The sequence below is a fragment of the Cavia porcellus genome, unplaced genomic scaffold (assembly GCF_034190915.1).
Source record: "Cavia porcellus strain 051 isolate PalLab524CR breed Dunkin Hartley unplaced genomic scaffold, mCavPor4.1 scaffold_7, whole genome shotgun sequence".
NCBI lineage: Eukaryota > Metazoa > Chordata > Mammalia > Rodentia > Caviidae > Cavia > Cavia porcellus.
Genome location: NW_026947490.1, coordinates 42953828 through 42967400, shown reverse-complemented (window position 1 = coordinate 42967400; position 13573 = coordinate 42953828). Strand labels below are relative to the sequence as shown.

The following is a 13573-nucleotide window of genomic DNA, read 5'->3' as shown; positions in this document are numbered from 1 at the left end:
TATTAAAATAATTGTCATATTAGTCCTCTTGTGAATAATGCACCTGTAATTCATGTATTGACATGAAACATACAAAGTAAAAATGTATACAAAGTAAAAATGCAAATGTTCCCTTGTGGGTCAGGAGGGAAGCCCTGTTTTTAAATAACTGCAACATGAGGCCCTGGGTTTCTTATCTAACACAATAGAGCCAATAAATAAATAAAATACACAAAATAAAATAAAATGACATAAAAATGAAGCAGCCAGCAACCTGCCTTTCTGGCCTCACTGTACTGTGGATTAGATGGTTTGTGGAGTCTCTCAGGACCCTGGACACGGCGTGAATCTCTGTCCAATCAGCGACACTGGGCTGAGAACTGCCCAATTAGGTCGTCAGCCGGAGAAGAGGGGGCGGGCTTTCCCAGCGCGGAGCCCTTCATCTCCCAAGCTGTGGGCTCTGGGATCCATAAGTAGGCACCCCCTGCTTTAGAAGCACTGGCTGCTGTAACGCAGCACTTTTGCTCTGTGACCTACAGAACTGGGAGATCCCTCAAGATCCCTAAGAGGGACACTCCAGAAGCCAAGACAGGGTGAGTGTGTGGGGCCCATTGTGCTGAGATGTGGGAGAGGCTGTTTGGAGCCAGCTGGAACTGACTGAGGGTCTCTTTGCTCCGCGATGGAATGTGCAGGTCGAGTCCTCCCTGGGGACTTACTGACCTTTGGTCCCCTCAGGTCTATGAAGTGGGATATGGCCAGCAGCTGGGATCTGACTTCTGTCCCATCCCTGTGAAGCTACTTCAGCCCATGAGCAGTCCTTACTGGTCAGCTCTGTCAGTGCAGAGCTCTCAACTTCCCCAAATGGTGTCGCGACTATGGGGAGAATCTTCTAGGTGAGGGGTTCCCTAAGTCACTAGTTCCTCCTGTGTCGTGAAGTATCATTTGCTACTGACCTCTCTAAATGCATAGCAAACAGAATCTCAAATCCAGAGGCCAGCTTGTGCTGCTAGCCTAGCTCCTCCTGGGTTTGGCAATAACTTTCTAAAATCCTAGCTCCCTGCTTGCATTGCCGAAGTTCAGCTTCCCCTCTCTACATTACCAACTCTTTGTTTCCCATGATACATTTCGGACATAGTATTTTGTCATTATTTTCCTTTAAGTACTGGACTGCACTTTCTAAGTATTGGATTTATTCGTGAACATTTCACAAGAGGGAAGTGGAATAGAATAACAACTTGTAAATGTAAAAAAACATCTTTGAACTTCTCTTTTTGTTTTTCTTAGGCATAGACACCTTAGCAGAATGTCTTTGGGTTGAACCGCACCTTTGGGGACTTTTATAGGTGATGTCTTCTCAGCCCTCCATCCTTCCCTGACTCTGGGTTTCAGAAATCTCTGACACCAATTGTTGACCTCAGGTGCCCACAGCTTGCTTGTCTGTGTTCCTTTGAAGAGACATACGTCCTCTCCTCCGAAACAGCATCATAAGGTGGGTGTGGAACCTTTCTGAGGAGTTGCTGGATGCCCTGGCACTGTCACGAATCTCCTAATACACCCTTCGTCTCTAATACCCTCAAGTCATTTTTGTATCTTGGCCACAGAGACTGCTACAGTGAACAGAGGCATGCACTATGAATTAAGAATACTGATTTTAATTCCTTTGGATACATACCCAATATTGTGGTGGCTGGATCATATTCTGTTTTTAGTTTTTCTGATGAACTTCTGTATTAGTTTGTAGATGGCTGAACTAGATTTATATTCTAATCAACAGTATACAAAAATCCCCCTCATTACATATCCTGTGCAACATGTGTTAGCCTTTATCTTTTTGTTGATAGTCATTCTATAGCAGTAATCAGTCTCCAGGATGTCTGCCTTTTGGGGCATTAAGTGTGTGATGCAAGGTAATCTGAATCCAGACTATGAAGCAAGCACTGTGGAGTGTGCTATAACCCTCATCTCAGAATTAATGCTTTATAACTCTTTCTCTGCCCTATTGCATGGGTTGCTGCCCACAGAACTACTTCCATATTAACTGAAAATTACTCGTTTGTCTTTTACATAGGAATATTTCCACATTCCCAGTCCCTTTTGTTTTCAGAGCTTGGAGGCTTAGGATGTAGTTCTTAAGCCATATAAGTAATGAGTTGGGACACTAGTGCAAGGCCCAACTCTGTCCAGAAGGATTCAGGAAATGCAAAGTTTTCAGTGTAACGGCCTGGGTGAAAGGGCTGGGGAAGTGCTGGGCTCCCACTCAGCCTGCCAGGGCTGTATGATTTTTGCCCTATGAATTCCCTGATGCAGGCCAGATCAAACTCAAATCTCAACTGTCAGCAACAGTAGTTGGCTCCATGTGCTTACAAATCCCTTGCAAGGAAAAACTGAATTTTCACACATTCTCATCTAATATATAGGAAGAGAAGCACAAGGAAGTGCGTGGATGAACATAGGAAACCACCATGTCCGAATGAGCCTTAGCTTCCTACTCATTTGGTGTGACTGTTTTTTCTTTTCTGTTTTATTTACTATTCATGCCATATTTGTGATCCATCATGAATACACGTGCATATCTCATCTTAATCCTTTTTAACTAACACCCCACCACACATTGCTCCCCATCTCAGGTGTGCCTCAGCTTTCTACTCCTTTACGTGTTTGTTTCCTTTGCTAACCAGAAGTCTCTCAACTTGCTTAGGACCTTCTTTCAGAGAGACTTGGAACATGAGTAGATGTTTTTCAGAGTGGCCATGGATGGAGGGAGCCTCCTGCTGTATTTTCAACATCACATCCTGTTAACCCTTTCATGAGTGTGGAGAACTGAACCCAGAGCCTCGTAATACATTCTGTACCCTAAAACTGAGCTATGCCCCAGCCTCCCCATCTGCCTTTTGATTGCACTTCTTAATCAATTTGTTTTTATATTATTCTTCAGGTGGTTGGATTTTTGTAAGGCTTTCTGTAACTCTTAACAGAATAAATAATCCTTGTATCCACAGGGACTTGTTTATGAATTTTGTTTTTATTGTGATTAACTTGATCTTTATTATTGTAATAGTCTAGTTTCATAATATGCATTAGTGTCAAGTAAAGGTACTCCTATTGTTTTTATAATTCAGAGGTTTCTTTGTTAAATATCTTTGTACAAATATCTATATTTATCTCTGTGTTTTTAACTTCCATATGAATTTTTAAATTTTTTGTTTCATTCCCTTCTTCCCACCAAAAATAAAGCATGCAATTTTATTTTATCGGTACCGGGAATCGAACTCACAACCACCTGCTTGCAAGGCAGGCACTTATGCCACTGAGCTAAATCCCCAGCCCAAGCATGAAATTTTGATGGTCTACTATAAATTAATTTAAGAAAATGCTTATCTTTGTAGTGATGAGGTTTATCACCAACAAACATGATATGTGTAATTGAGTCTTCATGTGAAAATACATTTTTATTTTGTCATATATTCTACATGTCTCCTCAAACATGTATTCATGTTAGATATCACATGCATGTGACATCCATATAAAACTTGTGTGGCTTATTGTACTCTTTGTTAAACTGAGTATATAAGACGTGAAATGGACCCTAGAAAGTGCCCTGGTCTTTATTACTCATCTCTTCCTGAATGTACTTCTTTCCTCACCCCTTGGGTTTCATTCTTAGAACTGATGCTACTGCATGTCACATTACTTTTATTTTAATGTAGTATGATTTATGAATATTTTCACTTTTTAACATTTTGTGTTACTTTGCAAAGAATGACTCTTTTATCCTGTTATAACTTTTGAATATTGTATAAGTAGTTTTTATATTTACATAGTTACTGTCTCAGAGAACAATTTATTATGTAGGAATGAGGAAAGGCTACAATTACAGTTTTTGACCACATTGATACCCTTTGAGCAGCTTTCCTCAGAAAAGCTATCTTTTTTTATTACTTATCTGCAGTACAGTTTTTGTCATTTAGAAGTGTCTAAAAGGCAAGAATATTTTTAGGGCTTTGACTTCAGTTCACTTATGTCACTGCCAAGCCTACAGTCACTGCGTAGCTTTATAGTGTTGTCATTTTCTGCACAATGACATTTTGGTCAGTGACAGCCTTCATGTGTGACAGTAGCTATAACCGCTGAGGTGCAATATATTAATTGTTAATATATTTTACATCTAGGTTTGTATTAATCTACTTTGTGATGTTTTAACAGTGATAGAATTACCTGATAATAAATTTCTAAAAGGCATTGCCATTGTGAAGTGAGGCATAACCATTTATATACATGTGTACTTTCCAGTTATATAACAGATAACTAATCTATAATTTTCCTTATTGATTTTCAAGGGTTCTTTCCATTTCCTTACTGTTCTTTTTCTACCATAGAAAACATATATAATTTTTTAGATGGACTTAAAAACTAATGCAAATAATTTCAGGCACTTTTTTTGAATATAGACTATGGAAATTTTCTACCAAAGAATAGTATAGCTAGCAGTAAATATAAAAATGTAAGCTTCAATTTTTATAGCAATATGCAAGGGCTAGACAAATGTAAAAAGAAATATTACATAAACAGTCCAACAGTTTCCTATGACTGTTTTAAAAAGAACCAACCTTTGCCATTCCTGTTACTCTCTAGGTATGTTCATTTACATTATTTTTGAATTTTGTTCTTTTATTTACCAGTTTCCTTTTTATAGAATTTGTTCTGTTTTTCTCTAAAGAACTAAGAATGATGATTAACTATGGAATTCCTTGTCTCTTATTAGACCTATTTAAGACCTAATTTTCTTCTTAACCTCAGAATTAGATGCATGTTAGTCTATTTTACACCTTTATTGATATAGATTAATTTGTACAAGATGTGATAAAAAAGGGAAATGTTTATCATTTTATTCCAGTAAAAGCCACATTCCCATTAAGTCCTCACAAAATACTCCCCATCACTGCAAACAAACTCATCCCATTATGCTTGTCACGTTAGAAAGCAGGTTTGGAAGTCCCCTTTCTTGTCTTTAGTCGGGCTGATGTAAGCTGCTTCAATAACCAAAATCAGTTCACAACATTTACGTTTCATGCTCTTTTTGACTTTTGCAAAGAGCCAGAAGTCACACATGCCAGTTCTAGAGAATAAGAAGGATACGGGAACACTGCAGCGTTTGTAGAAACCTGCCTTTCCATGGGATGGCACTCGGCATTGGCTTATTTTTGACCAGACTCATGAAGACGGTTTTCCAGGAGTGCAGCCAAGAACACCGGTGAAGGCCTCCGCTTGGCCATGGTTCTCTGTCCTCTGTTCTGCATCAAGTTTGACTCTCGCTACTGAGCTCCCTCCTAAACTGGATTGGGAGGTCTCTAAAACATTTCCTCTTGGGATCTCAGAGGCGGTGCACTCTGTCGCCCCTTTACATTTCACCCACTCTGTGGCTTCTCTACCTCTCAGTACACGCTGCAAGTCCAGAGACCCCATTGCTACCCGCACACTCATGAGCCTCCTGTTCATGCGATCAGCTTCCCAATCCTAGAAAACTCTAGGAGGAAAAGTTCTCTGGAGGATCTGCATCTTCTGTGCTGTGATAGTTGAGGTTTCTCATGTGGTTTCTCAATCACTCTCGTGTTTGAAAGTTCTAACCTCCTTTTATGTCTCTGCTCTCTGGCTGTTTTTGTTTTGTTTTGTTTTGTTTTTGTTTTTTTTACAAGCACATAGGGCCCACCAGAATAATTCTGGTTTTTAAGGTCAGATAATAAGTTACTTTTATTACATCTGTGAAGTATTTATTTTTATGTAACAGAATGTAGAGATAGGAGCAATACCAAGGGTTAATATATGTTGATGACATTATAAGAGTATTGAGATTTTCAAATTTAAAAAAAAAACCTTTATCAATACAAATATAAAACTTCTACCACTTGCAGAAGAAAAATTGGGATCTCAAGAGAATTAGTCACTATTCTGTAGAAGGCTGTGGTTTACAACTAGTGGTTCCCCCTAAGGCCTCATGTGCTACATTGTAGGGGTTTTGGAAAGTGACTCATTGTTAGGATGAAAAATCTATTTAGAAGACACTGATCACTAGGAGTGTGGCCAGCAAACATGCATCTCCTTCCCCAGCTCCTCCTCTTCCCTTTCTGCTTCTCATGCTCCATACCAGGAACAACTTTCTTCTACCATGCCACCGTGCCATGCTGTCCTACCTTAGACCGAAACCTCTGCAAACCTTCTAGCTCTATCCATCTTCATGAAAATTGCATGATTTCAATGTAACAATATTCTATATATAAATGCCACAGGTTTACTTTTTTCTTTAGAGGGGGTAGTGAGATTGGACCTAGTGCCTTCACACTGAGCTACATCCCCAGTACTTTTTAATTTTGTTTTTATTTTGAGACAAAGTCTTCTAAGTTGCCAAGGCTGAATTCAAACTTGTCATCCTCTTTCTTCAGCACCCCAGAGCACTGGGATTATAGGCTTATATAACACGTTTTCTTTATCTTAATAGGCACCTAGACTGTTTCCATACCTTAGTGTATCAGAGTGAGGGGAATATTATATGTCCGTATGACAGGTCAAGTCTTTAGGGACATTGTGAAAGCAGGAGTCTGAGTAAATGATCCTTGGAAAATGAGACTTTTTAAAAATTTGATACCAGTCCAGTGCCAAGGCCACTAAGGAAGGAGAAACTGTTCCTCAGGCATGAGGTCTACTAGAAAAGAAAAATGGGGTTCCTGGAGCCTACCCACCCATCCCACCGCTCAACTCACCTTACACAAATCACAGAACTTTTACGTTTTTAGAGACCTGCCTACAGTCTCCCTGGCTCACAATAATAAGTGGCATAAATCTACAAGAACCATCAAGGTCTATTCAGAGTAAGTGTACCTGAATGGCAATTGCTAGAGGAGAAGTGTTTTCTCACACTACATTGTATGAGATGCTGAATGGAGACAGTAATTCTGTCTGTACTGAAAGTGTAAGTGGTGTGGTATATGGCAACGTTAGCAGTAGTATTGAAGACCGGGAGACAGCACTTAAGAGAAAAAGTAAATCTAGAGACCGTGTGCAGTCTTAAATCTAACATGAGATTGTTTTCTCTGGTTTTGAAAAATTCTAGTGTTGGTGCTCCAAATCTATCATTTCAAATTACAAAATGCCATTAACTTTTAACAAGGCTTAATGAAGCTTTCATTGCGTCTTTCCCTACATATGGAGCCCTATTCCCATAAGAGATGAAAAGAAGCTTTTCTATTTCATGCCATCTCATTTATTGATTTTTGGTATTATTTCTTGAGGTACTAAATTTCTGTTCAGGAAGTCCTTCCCTATGCCTATGTCTTCAAGCATTCTGCTATATTATTTCTCAATAGTTTTAAATTTTCCAGTCTTATGTCTAGATCTTTGATTCATTTGATTTGGTTTGGTACAGGGTGAGATATATGATTATAGTTTCATCTTTCTCCATGTTGATAACCAATTTTACCAGCATAATTTGTTAGAGGTGATCTTTTCTGCAGCATATGATTATGGCTCCTTTGTCAAAATTCAGATGGGATTATTTCTGTGTCCTTCATTCTGTTCCACTGATGCAAATATCCATTTTTGTGCCATTATCATGCTGGTCTTTTTACTGTATCATTGTAGTGTACCTTGACATCCAAAACCATAGTGTCTCCCACTTTGCTCTTTTTTCACAGGATTGCTTTGGCAATTTTGGATATCTTTTGGTTTCATATAAATTTTAGGATTGTTTTTCTAGCTCTGTGAAGACTGTTGTTGATATTTTAATAGGGGTTGCATTAAATCTATATGATATTTTTCAGGAATATGGCCATTTTAATATTAATTCTTCTTATTAAGGAGCATAGGATTTCTGCTAATTTCTAAGGTCCTCTTAAATTTCTTTCGTTAGAGTTCTATAGTTTTTCTTATAGAATTCTTTTATTTTCCTGGTAATGTTGATTCATAGATTTTAATATTTTTGATGCTATCATGAATGGAATTGTTTTCTTGATTTCTTTAATGGTGAATTTATTATTGGTGTAAAGAAACACTATTTTTTATGTTGATTTTTATGATGGCTTAAAAACTGGTGGGCAATTTAATACCAGCTAAACTGAATCTGCTTGGTGCTGCATGGGGCACCCACCTAAGGATTGTTGGCAACATAAAAGGAGAACTGGGGAAGAAGTGGGTGTTGTTGGTTCTTCTGTTGCCATGGGTTCTCCTGGAGGAACTTGCTGAATTTCTTTCCTGATATGAATTTGACTGTTCTCATCATCAGAGGAGCTTGGGACTTCTTGTCACTGAGAATGGCTATGGTTCACCTTGAGGCAGCTTTGGTCCTTACCTGAGCTCACTTCCTGGCTCAAGAGGGAAAGATGTCTGCTGATCAGTCTCCAGGACAAGCTAGTCACAGTGACTTCCTGATATGAATTTGGCTGTTCTCATCTTTGGAGGATGTCAGGACCTCATTGTCACTAAAGATGGTTGTGGTACTTTTCAGGGGAGCATTGGTCCTTATTTTGAGCATTGATTCCCTGGATCCACTGCAGGACCTACCGGCACAGGTCTTTCATCCTGGTAGCACAGACCTTCTAGCTCCCAAAGCTAACCTTGGGGCCTTCCCAGTGCAGATCCGTGAAACAGAGTTGGATGAGTCATTATTGTGGGCTCTAGCCCTCCAGTTGGACTTGTGAGAGGCACTGTTATGGACTCTAGGTCTTCAGCTGGACTCATGCAGGATGCTGCCATGGGATCCAGGCCCTTGGCTGGATTCTCTAGGTCTTTAATGGGTGAATGAATAGGTGTCATAGTTTATGTTGGTGACCCCCAGGCCTCATGTGTTTGCATTGTGCATTTGTGTTTGGTCATTGTCTAGCGCTTGGATTAATGGTGTCAGTGCTACAGCCACCTTGGGGTGGAGCCAGCATACAATGTAATGGCTGGCAGAAGGTCTATTTTAATCTCTTGCAGGTTTCTGCCTTGCTGTCTGCAGCCACCATGAACTGCGGCCCCACCATGCCACCCTGCCTTGGAGCCAACTGAGTATGGATGGAAACCACCAAAAATTGTAAGAAATAAACCTTCCCTTTCCCTTTGGGCATCAGAGGGTATTTTGTCTCAGTGATGAGTAAAAAGTAACTAAGACAAGAAGTTTCCTGTACTTTCTTTGTATTTGACTCCTTGGGTGACCATTATAAATAATACTATAAACTATGTGCCCTGTATTGTCTTGTTATCTTTGCAAATCCTCACTACAGTAATTCTGTACTCTGTCACTTTGTTGAATTTGTTTATCAGTTCTAAGACGGTTCTGTGGAATTTTTTGGGTCCTCAGTATAAGGGACTATGTCATCTTCAAATAATGATAATTAACTCCTTTCCTGTTCATTTCTCTTTTATTTCTTTCTCTTATCTGAGCTCTCTGGCTAGAATTTTGAATACTATATTGAGCACCAGTGGTAAACATGAACATCCTTGTTTCATTTATTTCAAAGGAAATACTTTTACCCCATTCAGTATGATGTTGACTGTGTGTTTCTTATATACAGCTTTTCTCAATTTGGAGTAATAGCCTTCTACACCTATTTTCATTAGAATTTTTGTCACAAAGGGGCGTTGGCTTTTGCCAATAATTTCTTCTCCATCTTTTGAGATGACTATGTGATTTTTACCTTTGAATTCTATGAATGCGGTGTATTATGTTTATTGATTTACATATGTCGTATCATCCTGTATCCTTTGGATAAAGTTGACATGGTCATGATGTATATTCTTTTTATTGATTTGCTGAATTTTGTTTGCAAGTATATTATTGAGGACTTTTGCATCTATATTCATCTAGGACATTGACCTGTAGCTTTTTAAAAATATTTCTCCAGTTTTCTTATCAAGGTAATGATGGCTTCATGGAAAGACTGTGGAAACTTTTCTCCCCTTTAAATTGGATGGAAAATTTTGAGGAATAGTGCTGTCATTCCTTATCTAAATATCTAGTAAAAACTGAGTGATAGGTCCTTTGGGTTCTGGGATCTTCTTAGTGGGTAAAAGTTGTTATTAGCATTGTTTCATAGTCTGTATCTTCTTCATTTGATTTTAATAAGGCATGTGTTTCTAGAACTGTATTAATTTCTTATAGATTCTCCAATTTATTGTTATATAAACTTTCAAAATTTATCAATCTTACTTGTAAAAATACAACTCTGCTTCATTAATCCTCTGTATTTTATTAGTCTCAATTTCATTGATTCTTGTTTGTATAGAATCTTAAGATGCATTAATAGATTATTTATTTGAGATCACTATTTCTCTAAGGTAGATACAGCTATAAACTTCGTTTTATGTGTGCTATGAGTCTGAGATGTTGTATTTTCATTGTTGTTTGTTTCTAAGACTCTCTAAATTTCTTTTCTAATTTGTCCTATGATCCATTGATAATTAAAAGATATGTTATTCAATTTCTATGTATTTGTAGAATTTTGTGGTTTCCTCTGGTGATTTCTACTTCCATCTGTTGTAATCTGATAGAATGTGAGAGATTATTTCATTTCCTTTGTATTTATAGAGACATGCTTTATGGCCTAAAACGATCTGTTTTGGAGAAAGATCTGAGAGCTTGAAGGAAATGTGTACTCTAAGGGTTATTGGGTATAACACTTGTAGACATTTGATAAATCCTTTAGTTCTATGGTGTCAGTTAATGTTGATATTTTGTTGTTGTTGTTGATTCATTTGTGAGAGTGGGATACAAAAGTGCCTCACTATGATTGTATTTTATGTCAAATTGGTTTTGGTTTATGTAATTGAGTGTACCAACATTACTGTATTTATAATTGTTTCCTCTTTTTTGTGTGAATTAGTCTCTTTACTGCAATTCTACATGTTTGTTACTTTTCATTGGAAGTTAAATATTTGTTATTTCTTAGATTTTGACCTAGAAATAACAGCTGACTTTAAAATACTAATTAAAGTGTCAAAGGATTTTCCCTGTGCCTTGTGAACACTAATACATTAATCTAAATTTTAAATTCTTCAACGTTTAAAATAATTGCCAATCATATTTCAGTTAAACAGTTTATAAATAGGTAGAACAATAAAAATTAAAAAATAAATGCACTATTAGGTGAGGTCCTATGGATCAAAATCAGGACATCTTTGGCCCACACACATGTCCTCATAATTCCCACCAGGCACTTTCTTGAAACATAAGCACTATTCTGACATACAATAGCAGAGATCACTTTTATCCTTCTTATAGTTTATGTAAATGTAGCAGAATAGAAACTGCTTTGAAAATGGCTTTTTAAGTGCCATATGTTGACTTTCATTTATTTATATTTTTGCATGTCGTTATGGATCAGTTCCTGAACATTAAATTCTAGTGTTCAAATGTCAGACAATTTATTTAACCATGCCACTCTGAATGCATATATGAGTTTTTTAAGTTTAATATTAGAAAGAATTGTGATATGCAAACATTTCAAAGTGTTTTTGTGGCACATGTACAAGTTCCTATTAATATGTATGTAGCAGTGGAATTTGTGTATTGTATATTTAAATATCTTCTTGTTTAGATGATACTGCCAAATAATTTTCTAAAATGTTTGTGCAAACTATCATACTCACCATTAGTGCATGAATTTGCTTTGTATAAACATCTTCTTTTAGTACTTTTATCGTTTTTCCATCAGTCTCTTGGCTACTATAGAATTGTATTGGGCTATATTTATATTTCTCTGATGACTAATGAAGCTGAACAATTTTCATATATATATATATATATATATATATATATATGTCATTAGACATCCTCTTTTTTGAAGATTCTGTTGTTTTGCCCATTTTTCCAGTGTCTTATTTGTAATTTTTTAATTGCCTTGTAGAAGTTCTTTGTATCTACACTGAATAGAAAACATTTTGATGAATACTCAGGTTATTTCCATGTCTTGGATGTTAGGAATATTTCTGAAATGAGTTTAGAACTCTCTTTGAGACACTCATTCCTTTTTTAGATATATTGTCTTGTCTCTATCTGTCTCCCCTTATTGCACCAATTCCATTTCCATATTTCACACTGCATCCTCTCATGTGAAATTCTTAATTTAATATAACTCATTTGTTATTTCTCCCATTATATTATGTCTGTTTTGCTGCATGTACAGAATATTTTCCAATTTTTGTTGTCAACCATTTTCAGTGGGACTTGAGCTCAGGAGATACATTATTCCAATGCGTTATTTTATTTTTTGAAATATTACATGACAAGGAGACAGTGAATATATTCAAGGTGTCCAATGTGTTGTTTTGTTATATGAATACATGGACTAATGATCATCACCACCAATTTACTTAACACAGCAGCTATTGTTTGAATGCTTGCATCTCTCCAAAACTCATGTTGAGACTAAATCGCTAATGGGATGCTAAATACTGAGAGGCGGGGCCTTTAGGAAATGGTTAGGTCTGGAGAGCTGGGGGACATTCAGAAGATGGTTCACTCTCAGCAGTGGCATTATTATCCTTATGAAAGAGCCCAAAACACTAAATTCAGGCCTTTTTGTGCTCATGTCATGTGAGGACAGTGCTAATTTAGCACCAGCATGGGAGCAAAAATAGGACCCTTGCCAAATATTTACCCCACCAGTGCCTTCATCTGAGATGTCATGATCTCCATAATTGTGACCAATAAACTTACAGTGTATAAATTAAGTAATTCAATGTCTTTATTAAAGCAGCAGCAATAGAATGAAGCAACATCCATTACCACCCATGTGAATAACCAGAACTTATTCATTTCATAACTGAAAGTGTGTCTTTGGACCAGTACCTCCATTTCTCTCACAAAGCAGCTCTTACCTGCCAATGTCTGCCTTTTGTATCTCTATACTTGATTCCTTTAGGCTCCACATATAGGTGGAATAAGCTACTTGTTTCACTGTTTCTAGCTTTTGTTTTACTTAGTATAATATCCTCTGTGTTTGACTATATTGTTTAAATGCCAGGAATTCCGTCTTTTTATGGCCAAATAATATTCCACTGCATATACATCACAATGCATTTATCTATTTATCTATGAATGGGTATTTAGATTGCTTTTTCAATTTTACCTTTTAAGGACTATGCTGCAATAAACTTGAATTGTAGAAGTCACTTTGAAATGCTGATTAATTTTCTCTAGATATATACTCAGAACGTCCATATACTATTGCTGGATACTCTAGTAGTCACATGTTTAATTTTATGAGAAACCTCCAGGCTGTTTTCCATAATGGCTATGCCAGTAGTCCACATAGTTTTAAAGCAGCACTGCACCCTGTCAAGAAACATTTCTATACAAACTTCTCTATTTATTTTTCCACATCTTGCATACACTTATTTTCTGGACTATCTCTTCAATAACTTTAAGAAAAATAACAAGCAAACTTTGGGGATGCTGGTGACCAGGGATGTCTCTTTCTAGAGAAAAATAACAAGTAATTATCTGAACAATTTAACAAAGTTTATGTCTCTCTCTGAGGCAATGGTTGGGAAGATTTACTTGAAGAGCTCGTTAAGATGATCTGTTTAAAACTGGCATTTATTAGCCTTTTAGTTCCTCAGCTGA

At 37.1% G+C, this 13573-nt stretch overlaps 1 long non-coding RNA gene across 1 annotated transcript; it reads left to right on the top strand.

Annotated features, from left to right (window-relative positions):
- Window positions 1-429: 429 nt before the first annotated feature.
- LOC111755856 (uncharacterized) lies at window positions 430-10074 on the top strand. Its single transcript, XR_002790413.2, has 3 exons — window positions 430-572; window positions 1264-1468; window positions 8944-10074. It is a non-coding gene; the product is annotated as an uncharacterized LOC111755856 (long non-coding RNA).
- The last annotated feature ends 3499 nt before the right edge of the window (window positions 10075-13573 follow it).